This window comes from Nelumbo lutea, chromosome 6 (assembly GCF_056320005.1).
Source record: "Nelumbo lutea isolate HS-2025 chromosome 6, American lotus-T2T, whole genome shotgun sequence".
Classification (NCBI taxonomy): Eukaryota; Viridiplantae; Streptophyta; class Magnoliopsida; order Proteales; family Nelumbonaceae; genus Nelumbo; species Nelumbo lutea.
The window spans coordinates 7,887,283-7,892,833 of NC_142689.1; positions in this window are offsets into that span (position 1 = coordinate 7,887,283).

Genomic DNA, 5,551 nt, shown 5'->3' on the forward strand with positions numbered 1-5,551 from the left:
TAATTCTGTTAAAGTTTCTTCAAGATGGGATTTCAGGATTTCTGATGCCCTCACCATGTTGAAGAAATGCTTAGCCTGGAGAAAAGGCTTCGGTGGAGAGAACATTTGTGATGAGGATTTGGGATTTAAGGAGCTTGAAGGCGTGGTGGCTTAGATGCATGCTTACAACAGAGAAGGCCATCCCATCCGTCATAATTCTTATGGGGTCTTCAAAGATAAGCACCATAGATCTCCGCCTAGATTTGCCCTAACAATTCTAGATCTAAAGTCCCAAGATCATATTCCCCCAGATCTATTATTTCAAATATGATACAAATTTCTATATTTCTCAAGACTCTTTTCGCCTTAAATACAAAATTTTCATGTTTCTCACCTAAAATCAACCAGCAGCAATAGAAAGAGAAGAAAAAATCTGATTCTTTTATTGGTAAGTTAGGTTTTGTTATGAAAATTTAAAGAACAATGAAAAGGCAAAATTGATTGTAAAAGGATAGTTTTGAAATTAAGAACAACTATATAACTCATATGGCATCACATGCCAACGGATTATAATGGTGCACTAATGATAGTGGGATTTTGATACTTTAAGTGATTATGCAAACAGTATGATAAATTTTTGTCCATTTGCTAAACCTTAGGGGTATTTTAAGTATTTAATCCCAAAATTAATAAAGTTGGTTGAATCCACAAAATCAAATATGTTTACAAACAAATTACAAAAACAGCGAGCGGAAAAAAAAAAAAAAGTAAACCTTTATAGACCAAATTACCCACCCCATTTCTGATTATTCTCTCTTCCTTTCTCCCATTCTATTTCTACTTTTTCTTCCCCGTTGGCACCGTCAAACATGGTGACCACCAAACCGATCCGGTGGTTCCACCCCCCACTCTTCTTCTTCTTCTTCTTCGTTGTAGCAAAACCGCCATCAAAATCTTGAACTTGCATCTTGACTCCACCAAATTCTTGAATCTCGTGTACCTCCTCTGAACGACACCAACAGTGGTGGGAACACATTAGAATCAGTTCTTGATGGTGAATGATCGAGTTATAGGACAGAGAGAAAAATTCTATTGTTGCTGCTAATCTAGGTTGCAGTGGTAGGCGAAAATGAGGAAGGTGGAGAACAAGGAAGTGTTAATGATGAATGTGTGATTGTGTTATTGCATGGATAGAGGAAAAGGTGGGGAATAAAATAAATCACAGGAGCCAGTGGAAAATGAGCCAAAGAGGAGAACTAATGGGGGGTTGGTTTCTAGCATTGTTGCTAATTCGAATTGCAACAGCGGCCGGGAGACAGAGTAGAGCGATGAGGGGATTGGTTCGGATGATGTAGGGAGAGAGATAAAGAGAGAGAGGGAGAGATATTGGTGGTGGCTAAGTTCAGATTTGCAGCATTGCAATGGCGGTAGTGACAGATTTAACCACTACTGTTGGCTTGAGTTATAGCGGAAAGCAGAGATAGGGGAAGTCGGAGGAAGGGAGAGAGAGATCTAGAGAGAGAGAGAAGTCAGATAGAGAGTGAGAGAAGAGGGAGTAGGAGAGATCAGAGGAAGACTTACCCTGCCGAGTTCTCTATCAAAGTGTTGGGAGTAGGAAGACAATGAATAGTAACTTCTGCCCTCTCTTCTTGATTTAATTTGTAGATTTATAAAATGGGCAATTTGGTCAAATAAAATGATTTTCTTGAGAGAGATTATAGAATTATGACTACAAGTCTGTTGGAGTTTGGCTCTCATGCTTCTTGGCAGATTCACATGTTGATGGCAGATTGTAGACTTTTTATTAGAAATTTCTCCCACTGCTCAGTAAATTTTGTTGCTCGTTCTGGTAATGTGCCCGTTTATATGTTGGCCAAGCATGCCCTAACTATTAATCACATGCATACATATTCTTTGTGTATATATATATATATTAAAAGATATCGGAATTTCACTGTAGTCAATCTCTCCCCTAATCTTGTTTATAATTCCTAAAACTGTTCTTATTTCCTTCCACTTCAAAACCATTTTTCCTCAAAATTCTCTCTTCTATGTATCCTTACTCTCTTTCATAGGAAGGAGGGCTTTTCCTTCAGACAAATAGCTAGGCTTTTCACTCGGTCCCACTTTGGCAATGTCTACCAAACAGCAATGTTTTCAACCCACAGTTGATCTACATAGTCAAATTGTTTAAATTGTCATCAGGTTCCATTTTTTGTCACTGTTTTCAAAAACCTAAAATTTGACAAAAAAAATGTTGACTTGATGAAAATCTGTTTAAATTGGGGCAAGTGAACCATTGACATGCATAACCCAATCACGAGGGTGATGTTTTGGCATCAATGATGATTTCTCCTTGCCGATTATCCAGAAATCTTCAGAATCAATGATTTTTGAAAAATCATGAAAATTTGTTGTTTGGTATCATTTATGCCAATATAAGCTGATTTTTGAGAAATTGGCTTTGATTCTATTTGGTACTGATTTTTCAAGGGCCAATTATTTTGTATTAGAATTATTATTCAATACCATGTCATTCTCAAAAAAAAAATCAGAATCAATTAAAAATAAGGAAATCACCATAGAAGGTGATCCTCAAAAAGGATTAATTTCAATAATCGTTTTTTAACTGATTTCCCAGAAATCAGCACAATCGGCCAACCAAACAAGAAAAAAATTAGTGATTCTTCAAATTCTGATTGGATCCTGTGTGATGCTGGTTTTTGGGAAATCATCTCGATGTCAAACATCACCCATATCAAAAGGTACAGCTCACAATTTATTAAAAACTTCCAGAGGCTATAACATTGCAGTTAGTTGTATGAAAGTTCTAGTTGTATAAATCTAACTACCATATTTCATATATAATTAATACTTATTTACACAGGTACTTAACATGTGCTCTTACACTAGTTCTCTCTCTCAATCTCTTTTATATATATAAAGTTGAATAATTTTTGCCTCTAGGGGTGAGTGGGTCGACCATTGAATAGAAAAAGTCAATACAAAGGATATCAAGACTAGACCTTATATAGCCACTTCAGGACTGGTATGGGTTTCCTCGAGCACTGTTCGGTCTGTTGCTGTCCTCTAGACAAAATTGATGCAATTAGAAGGAATGTGTATACTTGGATAGATACTCCACATTGTATTGAGTGGGATTCCAATTGTACCCAACCAAAGAATTGGAATTGGAATGAGCTGTTTCGATTCCAATTCTACCCTTGAACCAAATGAGCAATTTACCAAAATCAATGGTGAATATTGAACAAAATAAGGAAAAAATGATAAAAAATCCATTTATTGTTTTTTAATCTATTTTTCGTATTTCTTAATCAAATAATGAAAAGGTGATAATGGATTCTTCTTCAAGAGACCTCGAAACGGAAAATGACCCAATTGACCCGGATGAATATGGGTAGACTAGGGATACAAGTCAGGCCGGGTTAAGTTGGGTTGAGGTCAACCCTAGCCAACCCTAAGTTCTAAACCCCAATCCTAACCCTAACCCAACCTAACCCTAACCCTAACCCTAATCCATTTATCGATTTTAGATCTTAACTCAACTTTCAACTTGGAGTTTAAAGATTACAGATTGACTTATTATACTCCTGAATATGAAACCAAAGATACTGATATCTTGGCAGCATTTCGAGTAACTCCTCAACTTGGAGTTCCACCTGAGGAAGCAGGGGCCGCGGTAGTTGCCGTATCTTCTACTGGTACATGGACAACTGTGTGGACCGATGGACTTATCAGCCTTGATCGTTACAAAGGACGATGCTACCACATCGAGCCCGTTGCTGGAGAAGAAAATCAATTTATTGCTTATGTAGCTTACCCTTTAGACCTTTTTGAAGAAGGTTCTGTTACTAACATGTTTACTTCCATTGTGGGTAATGTATTTGGCAAAACAAAAGAGATGTATCTATTCATGCTTGTCAAGGTGACGATCCCATCTTTTTCTGATATGATATTTATACCGGATTAATCCAATGAATTGGAACAAATTAACCGATGGTTCTAGATATTTATTTTATTTATATTCTATTTCTATATTTTTTAAGACTATAGTTACGGTTACGTTTAGACCATGGTTCTATTTAGATTATGTTTTTATAGGAATTAAAAAATTCCTTTCCAGTTTCAGATTTCTCAACAACAATTCTTTACCCTATATATCCGGACTCTTTTGTATATATGTATATACAGGAAATTAAGGATCCTTTTCCTGATTTGTTCTGTAGAGATCTAACTGCTCCAATCTGTTTTTTATTCATAGTTGGAAGTTCTTACGACATAATAGATCGGCGACCCTTGGAAAAAGGGAAAAAGTTTTTTCAATAATTTTTGAAAATTGAAAAAAAGGAAAAATTCTCAATCATGTCAAAAATCGAACAAACAAATAGAGAAAAGCCAGCTATCAGAGTCGAACCGATGACCATCGCATAAAAGTATTTGTTTGTTGACTATACTTTCTTTTTGTTCTTGTAGTACAAAATTCAAAAAATAAAAAAGTGTTAGAAATGACTATACTTTATTATGATTTATGAGCTATGGCTTACGATAAATTTTTCTTGGGCGTCAAACAACATGGATGAGATAAAGAATGAAAAAAAAAACATAAAATAATGTTATTAAAGTTTTAATCTTTTTGATTAGGATTAAGTGAAGTGATTATCTTAAAAGAAATACATGATACTACGTGGTTGGGGGTTATGCAAATATCATGCATCTAAATAAATCAATGTATGTTATATATTGCATATAACATATATTAATATATGACATGTACTATAGAGTCAGGTTCGGATTGGCTAAGGGGTCAATCCTAACCCAATCAGAAATAAAGTTGGATTCATGAATTTCAACTCTAACCTTAACCCAAATATCAACCCAACCCAATTTTTTAGAGTTGGGTTTGGGCCAACCCAGCCCAAGTTGCAGCCTTAGGCCAGACCCATTACCCCGGTTCATTTTCCATTGAAGAATGTTTGGAGTTTGGACCAAATTTCCATTTTACTGTTTTTTTGTGATGCTTGTGTCATTTTCCACCATTACCATGACTTTGTTCAAGAAACCAGCTAGCCATATTGAAGGAGACGAAACAGTAAAATCTAAGTCTTTATCTTCCTCTCACAAAATGTCAAAACAATATCCATCATTTTTTTTCTTTCAAATGGACCCCACAGAGTACCCCACTTTGTTTTATTTTTTCCATTTCAGAGGCCGGACTGTAAATTAAACAGAGGATTTGGCCATTTGGGTTAAAAATCAAGAAAAAAACCTTGACCAAGCTTACCGCCAAATTGATCAAAATTTTCTCAACTCCAATCATGATTCCATCCATGAGTCATGACGTGGTGGGTGGTTGAGTGCTTCAAAATTTCAGTCTCTCTTGACCATGTCTTCGTCTTCACTACTATGACCAAATTACCACATTACCCATATCCATTGTTGATTATGAAGTGGGGCCCTCAACTTCTCTGTGTTCATGGATAAATTCGAGGGCTAATTCGTCATTTAAAATAAATAATGTCAACATAAATACAGAGATGTACAGACTTCTCTG